Genomic DNA, 18,465 nt, shown 5'->3' on the forward strand with positions numbered 1-18,465 from the left:
TCCTCGACGGTGTCACCGAATAGACCCGCCTGGGAAATGGGGGCAGCAAGGGACCATGTCTTGTCGGCCTCGCCCATCTCGACCAGGTTGAGCCAAAGGTGGCACTCCTGGACCACTAGTGTGGCCATTATCCGCCCGAGAGACCGCACCATGACCTTCATCGCTCGGAGAGGGAGGTCGGTCACCGAGCGCAGTTCCTGCATCAAATCTGGGTGGAACTACCCTCGTGCAGTTCTTTCAATGCCTTGGCTTTGTGGACCTGCAGGAGAGCCATGGCGTGCAGGGCAGAGGCGGCTTGTCCAGCAGCGCTGTAGGCTTTAGCCATCAGGGACAATGTGAGCCTACAGGGCTTGGACGGGAGCTTAGGGCTTCCATGTCAGGTGGCAGCGCCCTGCAGGCATAGGTGTACCACGAGCACCTTATCCACCGGGGGAATCGCCATATAGCCCCTGGCCGCCCCGCCATCGAGGGTAGTGAGAGCGGGGGAACTGCAGAATCGGGGCCGGGCAGTAAAAGGTGCCTCCCACGACTTGATCAGCTCCTCATGCACTTCCGGGAAGAAAGGCACTGGAGCGGGGCGTGGCTGCTTTGAGCGGCGCCGCGAGCCCAGGAACCAATCATCAAGCCGCGAGGGTTCAGGGGAGAGCGGAGGGTTCCACTCTAACCCGACACTCGCGGCCGCCCGGGAAAGCATGTCTGTCATTTCGGCATCGGCCTGTGACTGGGCAATCGTCCCCGAAGGGGGAAGCCGAGCTGAGGCTTCTGCGTCCAACTGGACAAGCCCACTCTCCGATGCTGCGCTCGAGAGCTCATCATCTTCACGGGCTCCGAACAAGAAGCCAGACTCGCCGTGAGACGAGCCAGCAAACTCATCCGGAAGCCCGATTGGGGCAGACGAGCGTGCCGGGTAATGGGAGGTCCGCGGGGGGATACCCGGCGGAGACGATCCCATTGGGTTCCCCAAATCACCCCCAGTGCTAGCCGTGCTGGCCTCATACCCGTAGGTAGGAGGACCGAGGCGGGGAGCCGCTGGGGTGGCTTGCTTTCTTTCGAATGCAAGCCGTGACCGCAACGTTGCCATGGTTATGTTCTCGCAGTGAGAACATGAACCATCCACAAACGCTGCCTCCATGTGGGTTGCGCCCAGACACGAAAGACAGCGATCGTGACCATCCGAAGTTGAGAGATAATGACCGCAACAAGGAATAACACACAATCAGAAAGGCATCTTTAGAAAGACATTCCTTGTGTGCTGCTCTTTTAGAGAAATATATACTCTTTTAGAGGAGGAAAAGCTCTTTCAGAAAATATACTCTCTTGTTTTTCTGCCGAAGTGCCCAGGGGCGTTCTCTGCAGTGCACCAGTGCAGAGGAGGGAGAAGCCACTGAAATGCGCCGTCAGATCCAGCAGAGGTGAATGAACAGTAGTATTCAGCTCAATGAGCATGATCGTTTGGCTCCGAAGTGAAAATCTGAATGAGTGGTTGCATTCCAGCTCCTTTTATACCCGTATGTCCGGGGGAGTGACATGCAAATACCACTCGCCAATTTTCATTGGCCTTTTATCAAAGACCAGAGGTGTCTCGGGCTCCCAAGAGTGACCCCTAGTGTCACTACATCGACACAACGTCGAGTGAGTGACAGATAGGGAACAGGTGTTGCAAAACTCCGGTTCTTAAAGGGGCCACGTCCAATTTATGACAAGAGTTAAATTACATGAAATTTCTCCAATTGGCTACATATGTTTGAAGCAGCATTTAACAGTAACAGTGGCGTTAAAGACAAGGTTGGAATAATGGCCAGGAATGCAGGAATATTGGATTCTGTGAATGGAGATTGAAAGTCATTACCAGGAAGAACATGTTTACAGTATCTGTGCAAATAATGTACAATCTTACAGACAGGTCTTCGGTGCATTGCTTAAATAAATTATATATATGATGTTGATATATGATCTTTCATCACATGGACATGATAAGGAATATATATATATAATTATTATTATTATTTTTTAATTAATAACTTTTTTGCTTGAATTCAGACAGGTGTCTCAACATTCTCTAACTGAGCAAAGCTACTGCACATTTAGCTGTGATGTTGCCTTCTTTGGTCTTCGTTACATGCATTAGAGATAGAATGACACACTGTTGGTATACAGGTATGCTGTGTGGGCATTTAACCTCCCCTGAGGTTTTTCTATACATAAAAGTTATAGTTGATCACATGTGTTGGCTGTAGGTTTCTGACATATAATAGATGTCGCCTTGTTGAGCAGTGTAGTTACAATGTGACAAAGTGAAATGGTACTTGAAAAAAGGTCATGCTAATCAATTAGGAGTCTTTGGCAAAACAGAAACAAGATTTCAAGGATTTTTAATTTTTTTTGTTTATTTATTTTGTTTGAATTTTTTTAATGCTAGTGGATTTTGAGTAGGGAATGCACTGACTCATAGACTAGTTGGTTAGTTCTGCCACTATTCTATGCGTTGGGTCCATGCCGACTACTTGTGGACCACATGATTTCAGTTGCACTTGTTCCATATGCTAATAGCAAGAGGAAAATTCTCAAGTCTACAAAATGCATCCTGTGTATTTGCATGCAAATACATTTTCAAAGATATGCAAATATATTTAAAATTACACTAAAGTGTAAATAAAGTGAAGATGGAGAGCTTTGAGTTTACAAAGCATGTATAAACCCCCATACACATTGTCAGCGATTTTGTTTAGATGTCGTTAGTCTCTGTACTCTGTGTCGCTAGTGGGCGTTACTACTGCTGTCGCTCTAATGATATTGGTTGGCTGCACAACTGGCCATAGTTTATATATTGCCAGTAAAATAAAGATATCATTCTTATTTGACAAGGAATAATTTGTTTTGCCTCTACTATTGAATATTCTGTGGGGGGAGGTTTAAATAACAAGACAAGATGAATAATCAATTAATGTATGAATTAAACTTACCCACAATGTCAACTCAATTTCTGGTACATTATCCAATTTGATAAGAAAACAGTATACTTGCCACTAAAAATGAGGATACTGGACGGGAAAGTGATATAATGCAGCAATACTCAATGCATTATATCAAAACAATGAACGATCTTTCATTTAATCAATGAAACTCACTCAGAATGCCAACAACATCTGACACGGATTTCTACACATCACTGTTTTTTGTATCCATGCAAGTGGTTACAGACAAATGATACAGAACAGTCAAATCATTGATAACAACATATCTTTCATTCCTGCACTTGGCTCCATTATCTCACATGAGACGGATGACGTGAACTCCACTGTCTTCTTTCATTGGTTGTCAATGCGCGGTATCACTGCATCTCTTAACAAGACCACATTCTGGTGTTAGCTGTTGCTCGTGTCGCCGGAAGTTACCAGCTCTCAATGAAAATCAATGGTCTCCTGTCGCATCCAGTGACAAAATCGCTGACAATGTGAACAGGGCTTTAAAGAAGCATGCTGCAAAGCACTGCAGATGTTTAAACTGTTCATTTTCACATAAGCTAACATTTAAGTGCAGCATCCTGAAACCAGCCAAGAAACTATAGAGACAGGTCTTTTTTTTTAACGTGTTCGCATTCTTTCATTTCTCTGACCCACTTTATATTAGGTGGCCTTAACTACTATTACAATAGTAGTACTTAACCATGTGATACAATGTACTTATTACATACATACATGTTGTTGCATTGTAATTGCATTTAAAGAACTTGCATTTAATTACATTTGTAGTTACACTGTTAAATTTACTCCTAACCCTAACCCAACCCTTACCCCAAAACATAACTCTAACCCTTAATCCTAACCCTTACCCTACCCTTACTCCTAAATCTACCAATACCTCAACCTCAGTAGGAACAAATGTTTTTTTTTTTTTTTTTTTTTGCAGAACAACTTGTAGTTACACAGTAAATACACAGTATTGTATGTATTTAATGTTAGTACATAGTATTTAAGGCCACCTAATATAAAGTGTGACCCATTTCTTCCCTGCAACATCTCAGTTGCTTGTACATACTCTCTCTCTCTCTCTCTCTCTCTCTCTCTCGCTCTCTCTCACACACACACACACACACACACACACAAAGATGGTTAAAATGAAAATTGTGCTATGGTTTAAATGGTTCTTTCTTGTATTTTATCGGTCATTTGGAATTATCTGTCAATGTTTTTTGTTTTTTTTTATGTGGAAAACAGAGGGCAAATATATGTTAACAAGTCATTTACATTAGGTAAAGATTGACTTGCCAAGTTACCAACAAGTCGAATACTTTTCTGAGCGACTAACCGAATAGTACAAAGGAGTAATCGTGCAAGCCCTATTTTACGGGCAACTTACAAAAACATATCATTAAAGCGTTAAATGCAGTTACAGGGTCTCATCATCATTTTGCTTTAAAGGGAAAGTTCCCTTTAACATATATACACTGGCGGACAAAAGTTTGGAATAATGTACAGATTTTGCTCTTATGGAAAGAAATTGGTCCTTTTATTCACCAAAGTGGCATTCAGCTGATCACAATGTATAGTCAGGACTTTAATAACGTGAAAAATTACTATTACAATTTGAAAAAGAAAAATTCAGAACTTCTTAAACTACAATGTGTTTTCATCAAAAAATCCTCCACGTGCAGCAATGACAGCTTTGCAGATCCTTGGCATTCTAGCTGTCAGTTTGTCCAGATACTCAGGTGACATTTCACCCCACGCTTCCTGTAGCATTTGCCATAGATGTGGCTGTTTTGTCGGGCACTTCACACGCACCTTACAGTCTAGCTGATCCCACAAAAGCTTAATGGGGTTAAGATCCATAACACTCTTTTCCAATTATCTGTTGTCCAATGTCTGTTTCTTTGCCCACTCTAACCTTTTCTTTTTGTTTTTCTGTTTCAAAAGTAGCTTTTTCTTTGCAATTCTTCCCATAAGGCCTACACCCATGAGTCTTCTCTTTACTGTTGTACATGAAACTAGTGTTGAGTGGGTAGAATTCAATGAAGCTGTCAGCCTCAAACTAGAGACTCTGATGTACTTATCTTCTTGTTTAGTTGTATATCTGGGCCTTCCACATCTCTTTCTCTCCTTGTTAGAGCCAGTTGTCCTTTGTCTTTGAAGACTGTAGTGTACACCATTGTATGAAATCTTTTTTTTTTTTTTTTTTTTTTTTGGCAGTTCAAGCATTGTATAGCCTACATTTCTCAAAACAATTATTGACTGACATGTTTCTAGAGAAAGCTTTTTCTTTTTGCCATTTTTGACCTAATTTTGACTTTAGACATGCCAGTCTATTGCATACTGTGGCAACTCAAGAACAAACACAAAGACAATGTTAAGCTTCATTTAACGAACCAAATAGCTTTCAACTGTGTTTGATATAATGGTAAGTGATTTTCTAGTACCAAATTAGCAATTTAGCACGATTACTCAAGGATAAGGTGTTGGAGTGATGGTTGCTGGAAATGGGGCCTGTCTAGATTTGATCAAAAATTATTTTTTCAAATAGTGGTGGTGCTGTTTTTTACATCAGTAATGTCCTGACTATACTTTGTGATCAATTGAATGCCACTTTGTTGAATTAAAGTACCAATAGTTTTAAATGTGTATGATTATATATATATATATATATATATATATATATATATATATATATATATATATATATATATATATATATATATTTTTTATTTGTTATTTTTTTGTATACCTATATGTGACCACAGGGATGTTCGTTGAGGGTCAGGGTGGGGTTGGTGATTGGGGAGGGGTAATAGTAGGGGTTAAATGTTGATTCAGTATATATATGTTTTGCTTTTCTTTGTTATATGTACGAATCAATACAAAATGTTAACCGGAAAAAAGAATGTTTAAGCATGTGTTAAAAGCAAAAAATGCTTTGAGTGATTTAAGCACGTGTCAAATGCATAAAATGCTGTGAATGATATATGCATGTATTAAGGTGATGTATTCTGAAGCATATGGGTAGGCTAATGCCCTGTTTGTGTTTTCTTTTGACATTAGCCCATACCATATTTTGTTGAACCATATTTCTTTTCCGTATTCCATTTTTTGTATTTAATTAATATATATACGGCCCCATCGACCGCTGTTTTTTTTCAACCCACTGGCTACATGTAATGAAGGTACAGATTTTCCAACCATATGAGCAGTTCAAGCTTGAAGAACATCTGTTTTTACAAGCCGCGTCAATAAAGAATAAGAACCGCTCACTGAGGAAGCACAACAGAACACAGGAATCTTGAGACGCAATTTTCAAAGTTTCCACTATATTTAACTTGACACAGCGTCCTAAAAATGCAGCATTTATGATGCTGAATCTTGGCAAAACGCTCCAAACACATCCGTCTGAGGCACGCACGTGTACATAGAGCAACAATTGAGAATAGCGAGATCTGGACACACTGACAACAAAACAGATTGCTGTCATCTGTAGGCTTGTTCAATGATATGAGAATAAATCAAACAATGTATTAAGCTCTTAAGCCACTTTTTGTATTGTCCAATCAATTCTTTATTCATCTGCCACAATAATGCAGTTTATTTTAAGCTGAATTTCAATCCACATGATATATTTATTATAGGCCCTACATATTATATTTATAAATATTTGAATTATTGTGCATTATTTATATGAATTATCTTTATTATTATCTCAGTAAATAATGATGTATGCGATCAATTGCAATTAACCTCCTAAGACACCCGTGTGACTACTGTTTGTATTTTCCATTTCCCTTTTTGATTTGTAACTAGTAGCACCTAATAAACAATAATAATATAAAAAATAAAAAAAATTCTAGAGCAAATAGTTTTCATGAAAATTGATGTCCACATATGTGGACAGTGGGACTAAGCTGTGAAATATTAAGTAATATGAAGCTATAGAAAGCCAGATTTTTTTCATCAAAAAGTTTATGTGTCCAGGAGTGTTGGTTATTCATGTTTTTGAGACTCTACAGACATTACAGCTGATTTTCTATAAAGCTGAATTAATAATTCTTATTAAAAGTAATGGCAGGCATAATCAAATCACTGCCAACCATGTTAAAATAAAAAAATGTATCATGAATTATCATTGTTCCACGTCTGCCAAACACATTGAGTAGTCCAAACATCATCTACAGCCTGAAATTGAACTTTTGGTCAGATTTGAGGAGTGAATGCACTTAGCTGCATAGAAAGCTATAGGATGCACCCTATTTAGTGAATGACTTAGCCTCCAGTGTGCTGTCTGTCTGCACTGGTCTCAAAACAGTTAGAAATGCACCTTATTTTCATCCTAACTCCATATAAAGCCTCTGAAAGCAAATTTTTCAGCTTTTGGATGAATACATTTATTCTCAATGTGAAAACACAGAGTAAATATATAGGAATGCATTTACTGATGTTAATGAATAGAACCATATTGTACAGTGATAACAAAATAAAACAATGACAAAACTGATATTAAAATTAAGCGAATCGACCCACAGATGTGTTGATGTTGAAAAATATTCAAAATAACTAACATGTTTTTTTTTTTTTGTTGTTGTTGTTTTTTTACTTTTGAGGGAACGCGGTCCTAATTTCAACATATGTGGACTTCATGTTTATCAACATGTTGATGCACGAAAAATGAATGGATTTCTTAAAGCCGCATATCAAACTAAACTAGATTCGCTACTCTTTACAATCAAGCAGGTTTCAATCAAAAAACGAAAAGATGTTTCTTACCAGAGGTACTTGTATTGGCGCTGCACCAGTAGCAGCGTTTCCTGTATATCAAAGTCATGCTGTTGTGTCAAGTGACACGGTGTGCCAGAAGTTTAATCCTTAAATGATGGTGTAGAGTCTAGCAAACAGTATTCAGCCGGTTTTAACTCATTTAAATTATGTGTTGCGTATAGCAAAGCCAAAATACAATGTCCATATATATATATATATATATATATATATATATATATATATATTAAGCATTTCAGTGTGTGTGCATTTATACCAGTGTTGTAGTCAAGACCACCTAAACTGAGACCAAGTCAAGACCAAGACCAGAGTGTATAGAGACTGAGACAAGACCAAGACTTTGAGGGGTTGAGACCAAGTCGAGACCAAGACCAAGGCAGGGTGAGACCGAGTCAAGACCAAGACCAGACCAGTGCGAGTCCAACACTGCATGACACACTTATGATAAAATGTGGAACATGCAAAACATAGGCACTCCTCAAATTGATCTGAAAGATCCACATTCCCATAAAAACACCCACAGAAAACAAATGAAGATTCCTCTTCATTCACCTCTTTTATTGCCATATACCATTTTTATTCAACACTCTTTTTCCAAGTTTTAACATCCACCAAAAACAATAACATTTTTGTGCAAGCATCGCATCAGGTTTTCTGGATGACTATTCTCCTATAAACCATCATTAAGTACAGAATATATCAAACAATTATTCAATACTTAAGTCTTCACTTTTCTCTGTCTTTTCTTAAACAATATAGTAACTTTCCGAGTTGAATGGATGCAGCAAGAGGCAGATTGCTAACATTAGCTAGCTAGCTTTGCTAGCTTCATTTACACTTAGTTTATCTTTCTTTATGCTTCCTTTCTAAGTGCCGATAAAAGTATGACGTGGTCCCAGCCATCTAGGTAAGCATTGCATTGCAGAATTTACATACTGCTGTGTGTTTTCTTTTGGACGCTTTTTTGCAGATGAACTCTTTGTGATTTAGGTCAGTGTTTCCCAACCTTTTTTCTGCCATGGCACACTTTTTATGATTAAAAAATCCCATGGCACACCACTATCCCACATAACCATCCTCGATTGTTTTCCTTTTCAAGAACTTGTCCATGTTTTCTGTGTGTCTTAGTAGCGTGAACTCATAATGTTTGAAATTCGGCTATGCAAAAAAATGCAAGTAACATAGTTATGCTGTATAATGAGGTCACAGATGCCAAGAGCGCTAATTGGATAATGAAAAAACAACAAATTTGTGTCTTTTCCAATTTGTAGATTTGTTTTGCAAATGAATTCTTGCAACAGCACATCAAATATATATATATATTTTTTTTAATTTACTGTATTTTCCGGAAATAAAGTCGCACCTGACTATAAGTCACACCGGGTCAAAATCGTGTTGTTGATAGAGAGAAGAAAAACACATAAGTCACACTGACAGAGGTTGGATCCGGCAGGCACTAGGACCCGGTAGCAGCCGCCCGGCCTCCATTCACCGGTTAAGATGTCAGACGTGCTCCACGAAGATTACAGTACCTCAGAATGTACACATCGTATCACAGTGTTTTTGGACTTGTTTAAAACAGGACAATTTGCTTTTAGTATCGTATGTAACAGCCGTTAACAGTAACAAAAATTTCAAATTAGAAATGAGTCAATTTATTGCTTGCATTTGAAGCAGGAAGTTTTACATCCAATCACAGTAATGATGTTAACAAATAAATCAGAAAATGCACAGGCAATTTCAGTGATATCCCTGCAGTTGTGGTCTTGACCAGTCTTGAAATAAAATTCCAAGTCCTCTTTGTCTGAGACCAAGACAAGACCAAGTAAAAATGCAGTCAATTCTGAGCCAAGACCTTCAAAAAGTCTTGCAAGACCGATCTCGAGTACTACAATACTGATATATACAGTATATATATATATATATATATATATATATATATATATATATATATATATATATATATATATATATATACAGTTGCAATCAAAATTATTCAACCCCCCTGACCAGCAATACATTCTGGTGATGTGAATTAAAATACATCAACTAAAACCCCAGTAAACAGTCAAAGTAAGTTTTTAATACACATTTGAGTGATTTTGAGAACAAAGAATTCAGTTTACCAAATTTTAAAATAAAAAATAACAAATTATCTCCACAAATGTCATGTCAAAAATATTCAACCCCCAAAGTCAATCATTTGTGGAGCATCCTTTATCCTTAATAACAGCAAATAAATGTTTCAGGTAAGTGTTCTCAGGCTTCGGACACCTCTCTATTAGAATTTTTACACATTTCTCATGAGCAAAAGCTTCCAATTCATTGACATTCTTTGGTTTCTGTGCTGCCACTGCTTCCTTGAAATCCTAACAAAGGTTTGCAATGGGATTTTAATGATGGATTGAAATGGCCATTTAAGGACATTCCACGACCTATCCCTGAACCAGATTTTGGACAACTTGGATGTATCCTTGGTGTTATTGTCTTGCTGGAAAGTCCAGTGATCACCGAGCTTCAATTTACACACTGAAGGCATCACATTTTTCATGCCAAAATGGCCTGATACCTGAAAGAATCCATGGTGTCAGTCACATAGTCAGGATAGCCCTTTCCTGCAGCCGCAAAACACCCCCATAACAGGACTGACCCACCTCCATGCTTGACTGTGGTGATGGTTGCATAGAAATAATTTTTTGCTTACAACACTAAACTTACATTTTTAAAACTTAAATAAGTGCCATTGCAGATTGATGACTTAATTTTGTTTTAAAACAATTACTTGTGTAGCCTTACATATTTAAGAAACAGCTGCATGCAATAGGGGTTGAATAATTATGACATGGCTATATTTTTAAAAAATCCTGCTATTTACAAATATTAGGTTATATAATCACACTATGACTTTAAATGTGTCACTCAACTGATACAGATGTAAAGTTTAAAAATTCTGGGTCATCAGAAAAGCTTACCTTTGTAAATCCTTACTGTCTTGGGGGGGGGGGGGGTTGAATAATTTCGATTGCAACTGTATATATATATATATATATATATATAACCCTTATTTCTTAGGTTGTGTCTTATCGTGTATAGAGCACCAAATGAGCCAAGACTCTGGATGAATGTAACCTCTAAAGCTGTGTAAAACTGAGCTGCACCACCGCCTCTCTCTCTCCTCACTGTCTTCTTGCTTCTCTCCTAGTGCCAGGGTTAATTAACACACTGGAAATATCCATAATTCTTCCTTGCCTGCCTCGCTTCCCCTTGCAGGAGGGCTGGGATTATAGAAGAGCCTTAAATGGACATACCTCTTTAAACAGCAGCCTGGCGGTGTGGTATATGTTTCTTCTGCATAAACAAGCCCAACTGTTCCCTCTTTCTGTCATCAGATTTTAAAATGTCAGTGTTTAATGTCATCTTGCTGATTATATATAACGGCTACCTTGTTTGAATGTACAGTATAATCATACAAAGTCTATTTCTCACCTTCTGTTGCCACCCTATCCCCATGTCTTCTCCTCTCCTTTTTACTCTTTGTCTTTGAAGATATGTACATTAAAACACTCCTAGCCTACTGTCAATCAGACCTCTGCAGATTTTTGGACTATTAACATCTTGATTTAGTGTATTAAGTTACAGTTGCAATCAAAATTATTCAACCCCCCTGACCAGCAATACATTCTTGTGATGTGAATTAAAACACATCAACTAAAACCTCAGTAAACAGTCAAAGTAAGTTTTTAATACACATTTTTTATTTTAAGAACAAAGAGTTCAGTTTACCCAAATTTGAAAATAAACATTCCACGACCTATCCCTGAAAGTCCAGTGATCACCGAGCTTCAATTTACACACTGAAGGCATCAAATTCTTCATGCCAAAATGGCCTGATACCTGAAAGAATCCATGGTGTCAGTCACATAGTCAGGATAGCCCTTTCCTGCAGCCGCAAAACACCCCCATAACAGGACTGACCCACCTCCATGCTTGACTGTGGTGATGGTGTCGTTCTTGTCATCACCTTGTCATCTTACTCCAGATGTGCTGCTGACCCATGGGTCTAAAACTCATTTTCAGTTTAGTGTCATATGTCCATAAAACCTTCATCCAGGACTCCACAAGTCTTTCCTACTTCTTTCCTATTACTTCTTGAATATTCAAGTCAACATTTCCCTTGGTGAAGTTTTGCTTTCTTCCACACCCCAAGAAGGTTGCTGTTGTACCATATTTAACAAATGTTTGAATGGTGCTGCCAACTTTGTCTATTGGAAATTGAAGTGCCTTGGAAATGTACTTTTAGCCATGACCTTTCTTGTGTAATGAAATAATCTCCTCTATTAGCTTTTGAGACAGCTTATTTTTAAGTGCATTTTTTGCATAGAAATAAATTTTAGTGTTGGGTTTAATTTATTTACTGTAATTGAATTTATTTTTAGTACAAAGAGTAGTGTAATGCATTACATTGTAAATTCTTGTAATCAGTTTCTGACTTAAAAAAAAGGAATTATTTTTAAGTACATCACTTGGGTTATCCATATTTCTGAAATAATATCATTTATGTATAATACATTTAAAACATGAATTATGTAAATATGTACCTCTGTTTGTGTTTCTGACAGGTAAAGGTAAGTTCTGTGACATACTCCCCCTAATGAGTCATTTTAAGAGAGAAACATGTGAATCTGAGTGTATAACCTGCATGCGACAATGAACAAGGAGAAAATATAGACAATTTTAAATCTGTTGAGCAGAAAACCAAAAACTTGTGTATAAAAATAGTTTTTAGAAAGTAACTTGTAAGTAATTAGCAATGTGATAACTGTTTTTCATGATGGATTTGGTAAGGTCAGTGATCTGAAATTGTTTTTTTTTAAGTAATTTGTAGTGGATACTTTTTTAATAACTTACCCAACACTGAGCATGTTTACATGCACGTTCTTTGCATGGCAACGTGTGTGATCATGTAAACTCATTGCATGGCTTTCCATTATCGTTGTAAGGTCATATATGGCATAATAATAAACCAATTGAAATGGTATAAGGTTATAAATGGCATAAGAATTGTTTGTGATGATTGATGCTTTAGGGCCCTGACTTGGGCAAGCATTTGGTTGTGCAATACCCTTGACAAGAGTAACCAAAGCTTATGATGTATATGAGCCCTGAATTGGGTGACATGGTTGTGCAATGTCATGGCCTTGACAAGAGTAACCATGTATATTACACATGGTTACATATACCATATACCCATGTTCCAGCCAAAACTATGTCCTTGCTTGAAAGAGTAACCAATGCTTTATATAAGCCCTGAATCAGGCAAACATTTGATCGTGCAATATCCTTGAAAAGAGTAACCAATTCTTGCAATGCATGAGCCCTGATTGGGCGAGTATTTTGTCGTGCAATATTCTTGAAAATAATAACCAAAACTTGAAATGTATGAAATTAAGCATTGTTGTGCAATACCCTTGAAAAGGATAACAATGCTGGGGAAAAATGAGGGAGGGGAGCATTGTTGTGCAATACCCTTGAAAAGGATAGCAATGCTTGGAGAAGCATGAGGAAGTGGTTGCATGGCCTTTTTTTTGTGATTCTACAACCACCAGAGTTGTAGGACAATGGTACATTTGATGCTTTGCATGATATGGATTGAATTTTTTTTTTTTTTTCTTGTGATTCTACCACCACCGGAGTTGTAAGAAAATGGTACCTTTGATGCATTGCTTACTATGAGCTGAGTTTGGTTGATTGAATGCAGGTTGGGACGTATGTATGTCTTGTATGATGAAAAAGCTGGGACCATCATCCCAGCGTCTTAATGGAGGACTCAGGCTCCTATCCTGAAGGAATGGCCGGAATACGCTCAAGGGGAGAGACCGCAGCATATTAGCGCATCAGAAAGATGAGATGCAAACCAAGAATTAATAAATAAGGGGGAGGCAGCTGAAATGTGAGGCTGTGACTTAAGTTAATTTATCATCGAGGCAGAGGGCCTGAGTAGCTCAGCGAGTATTGATGCTGACTACCACCCCTGGAGTCGTGAGTTCGAATCCAGGGCATGCTGAGTGACTCCAGCCAGGTCTCCTAAGCAACAAAATTGGCCCGGTTGCTAGGGAGGGTCGAGTCACATGGGGTAACCTCCTTGTGGTCGCTATTATGTGTGATTCTCGCTCTCGGTGGGGTGCGTGGTGAGTTGTGTGTGGATGCCATGGAGAATAGCATGGGCCTCCACATGCGCTATGTCTCCACAGTAACGCGCTCAACAAGCCATGTGATAAGATGTGCGGATTGATGGTATCAGACGCAGAGGCGACTGAGATTCGTCCTCCAACACCTGGATTGAGGCAAGTCACTACACCACCACGAGGACTTAGAGCGCAATGGGAATTGGGCATTCCAAATTGGGGAGAAAAGGGGAGAAAAAAATTATCATCAAGGCGTATGGGCAAAAGAAATTATCAGGAATTTAAGATATTGATATGGAGCGACCATGATCTAAACTATCAGTTTTTGAATGTTTAATAAATATTTTATTTAAATGTTTTTTTTGGGGGGGGTGGGGGGGAGAAAAATAAATATCTGAAAAGTTTAACTGTCGAGAAGGCAGGAAAACTAGAAAATATGACTTGAATTCCCCACACCTCAAAAAACTATAAAATGCCATGAGAAAAAACTGCTTCTAAAAGAATGTCCTCGAATTTAGAAAAACCACCTGCTCTGAGAGTGGAAATAAGGAGGTGTAGAATGTCTAAAGTGATAGGAAGCCATTTATAGGGAATGGTAGGAGGAATTTTTTCTGATACCTCTTAGAATTAGCTGGATGGAAAGGAGAAAAGACTGGGGAATTCGGGTGAATGACATCTAGCATGAAACTCCATTTATTAATGGAGAGGTTTCAATAATCGGACGTTAAAACAGAAAGCAATGAAAGCACAGACAGTTGACACTAACACTGGGAATAACGGGGTCTTGTGAGAGTTGCAAAATTAAGAATATTGAGACCAAGTGGAATCATAAGCTTTGAGCATAGATGGGGCAATACCATGCCTTATTAAATCTTTAGCGGAATCTAGCAGGGGCAAAAGGGTTTAAACTTACAGTGTGGAGCTGTGAGAGGACAGGAATAGAGGAGCAGAGAATCGGAGTGGGTGCGTATGGACAGAAGCTTAAAATATTGGAAGGATCCAGATAAGCCTGCCGACAGAGAATTAAATGTGGGGACTACTTCTACACTCAGTTGTGAACCAGACAGAGAATAATTTTTTTTTCACATGATGCCGAAATGGGCCAGCCAGTGGGACGAGTGGGTATAATTTTGGAGCATCTTGATGTTTGCTTTGGTGAGGATGGCGCCATACCCAGCCTTGAATGGGATTAAAGTATGTGAAGCAAAAGATGTTTGAAGTCGAAGCTCTGATAAAGTCCATAAAACCAGTAACACGACGCAAGGTCCATGACATGTAAAGCTTCAGTCGACTGAATATTTGGTATCTGCTTTGTAAGAATGCTAATCTGGCATGGATTATCAAGAGAGAACAAATCTTACTTACTTGCTGCTAAATGGAAGCTGCCCTGACCACAGATATATTAACAGTGAAAGGATCGGAGAGCAAAATGTATTGGAACTTTTTTTTTACAATGCGTTTTGGCAAACATAGTTGTAGAAATAATGTAGAAAGCATTACGTAGAAGTTTGTCTTTGTAGCTGATACGGAGAATGAACTGTACAGAATTGAAATAATGAGCTTTTGAAATTTCAAACCTGTGAAAAACTAATCCGGCACATGTTTATCCAATTTGAGTAAACAAACCTTACTTACCTGCTACATATAAAACCTAAAAATTAACCACATATATTATTTTATGGTTACTATTACTAAAACCAAGTTACCATATGGATACTACAGGAATCCTGTAGTAAAACCTTGGTTAATTGTATCAAATCCTTAGTTACTGCCAAAAAGAAGAAAAAACATGTTTACTACAGTCATGGAAAGTTTTCGTAAGGGTATCATTTATTAACGAGGATTAAAGATCGTTATCAATGTTTTAACAACTCTGAGTTTAAATAACCTGTAAAAATAGTCACACAAGTCAATGTCATGTCTAGGTTTGTCATTACTTAGTGTACTGTAAATAACTCCAGATGCTGTTTTTCTGTCATTACCTTTGAACGAGAGCAAAGACTGAAAGGGTGAGCGCTGTCTGTGACTGCTAGTATATTTTAGCATTCTGCGTGTAAGATGAGTGGAAGAAAAATAGTTCCAGTGCCATGCAACTATAGCTAGTATAATTATTTTATTTCACTACAAAGATTATGAGATGCATTAATATTCATGTTGGCTAAATAATAACATCATTAGTTAAAAAAAAAATTCAGAATCGGTATTTTTTGTGTGAGGATCGATATTCTTGATACCACATTAGTATCGGAGTATCGATACTTTAGTATCAATCCACCCATCCCTACTGTGGAATAGGAATAACACCCCTGTTTGTCTGATCATATAAGGCAGCCAAATGCATTGTGCTGATAATGAAATGAGCTGTTGGAAAATGGAAATATAATGAGCGGAGCCTGCCACTAGGTGTCAGATGCCTTATTTGGAGAACGGGGAAGTAGACGTATGAAGAAACACTTTGTGATTTATGTGCAATAGGAGTGACCAACAAAACAATGCATCATCTTAACTGAATGGAGTAATAGACCCTGTATGATACGTATGTATTTGTGCATCACGACATGCATGAATAACAGATCTTGATTCCCCGAGGGGTAGGGGTACACTCAGGCATGCAACACAGTGACTGAATCATGCATTGTGAATAGGGTTGCCACTTTTGAAGTTTTAAAATAAGGGACACTTAATATGCGTTATTAATAAAAATGTTATATCCTTTCTTATATGCTGAAATTAGAACTTTCCTGACCCCTGACCCCTGACATCTTTTATATGTTACAAATATATTTATTTAAAAAAATCCACAGTTTTAGCACCATTTGTGGACTTTTTCGATAGTCCTTTACCCACAATATGCATATTTTCCAACTTATATCAACGTTAAATTAGTGATCTGTAACGGGTCGTGCATTCCGAATGCGGTAGATGTAGTGGTTCAACTGAGGGAGTTCTCCTAAATGACTGAGATCTGGGTGAAGATCCGGATTTGCTGATCGTTTACGCTCCGTAGTTTTGATGAAAGTTGAAATGGAGTGGCGGCATCATTGAGGAGGGAAGGTGGCTTCCCAAGATGTTATGTGAGCTGGTTCACCTGTGGACTGGAGAGATAGGGGTTGACGGAGATGCCTCGTTAACATATCTATTATTATTATTATTCCAAGAGGACCACAATCTCACTGGAATTGCAGACTCGCGCTGCTGCAAGGAGCTGCAGAACCTGGATAAGAGGTAAGGAGCAGTGATTACATCCATATTAGCTCGGCGGGGAGCGAAGCTGGCTCGACGTCGGACATTGTAAGTTGTAGAAAGAATTGCCACACAGACACCTGAAGGCAGCAGAGTGGTTGGCTGCCGGCGGACCTTTAAAGCAAGAGGTGAACATTGATTGGTTAATTAAGGAATAATTAACTCTGGCCCATTGAATTGTTTAAAAATAATGCACACCCGAGGTGGTAATGCGGTCACGACGTGCAGTGGAGTGACCGTTGCACGTCAGGTGTGCAATATTTTTAAACAATTCAACGGGCCGGAGTCAATTATTCTGCTTATACCATGGTTACCACACCTTAAGACATCGTTCAGGGTTTTATCTCAAGACATTTTCTGGTTTTCATCCCTAAAACGCTCTTGTGAGTGGAACTACTTTCTTCCACCACATATTCAGTGTCTTGCTTTAATACAGTCAGAGCCTTCGTTGCTAATTCGAAAATGTAACGTTAGAACTAGCAATGGAGGCTTGTGCTGCTTTACTCGAGGACTTACAATACAAGAGGAGTGACAAATTAGTGTGTTTGTACGTGTGTGTGTGAGAGTTTGCATTTGAGGGATCGAAAGAGAGAAACTCAGAAAATGAGAGAGATCGCTTCTGGGATTACCTTTTTTGTTGCAGCTCTCGTCAGAAGTAACATCGCTTCAAAATCGGCATATTCCCGTTATAAACCTTAACAACTTTTTTTCATCCCCACTGAGATGCAGGAGTGCACTGACATGACGACTCTGTTTTTCTCTCACGAGTATGTTTGGGCCTTAAGTGTGTGCGTTACGCGTATAATGTGTGTCCAAGAGTGTGGGAGTGTGTGTGTGTGTGTGTGTGTGTGTGTGAGGGGGGAGTGCGAGGTTTTTTACCTCAGATATCTCAGATATATAGAAACTGTTGTATTAATCAAGTGTATCTTGTTCTGATACAGCTCAAGCCTTCGTTGCTAGTTCGAAAATGTCATGTTAGAACCAGCAACGGAGTATGCGCTGCCTCTCTCTCTCTCTCTCTCTCTCTCTCTGTGTGTGTGTGTGTGTGTATAAGCGAAATGGGGGAGGGGCGGTGCTTTCCACTACAGCTAAGTGAGGCTGATTAGGGTGAAATATATTGAAACATTAAAAGTTATTTCAGATAATATAAATTGTTGTATGGATCAAGTCGTTGAGATGCGGCTCTATTTGTCGATTGCGACTGGAGTCTCAGTGTGCGCATGTGTGTGTGTGTGTGGGCAGGTTTAAGTGGTTTACGAAGAAATTTTTTTCAGTTACAA

Source organism: Myxocyprinus asiaticus, chromosome 27, assembly GCF_019703515.2.
Source record: "Myxocyprinus asiaticus isolate MX2 ecotype Aquarium Trade chromosome 27, UBuf_Myxa_2, whole genome shotgun sequence".
NCBI lineage: Eukaryota > Metazoa > Chordata > Actinopteri > Cypriniformes > Catostomidae > Myxocyprinus > Myxocyprinus asiaticus.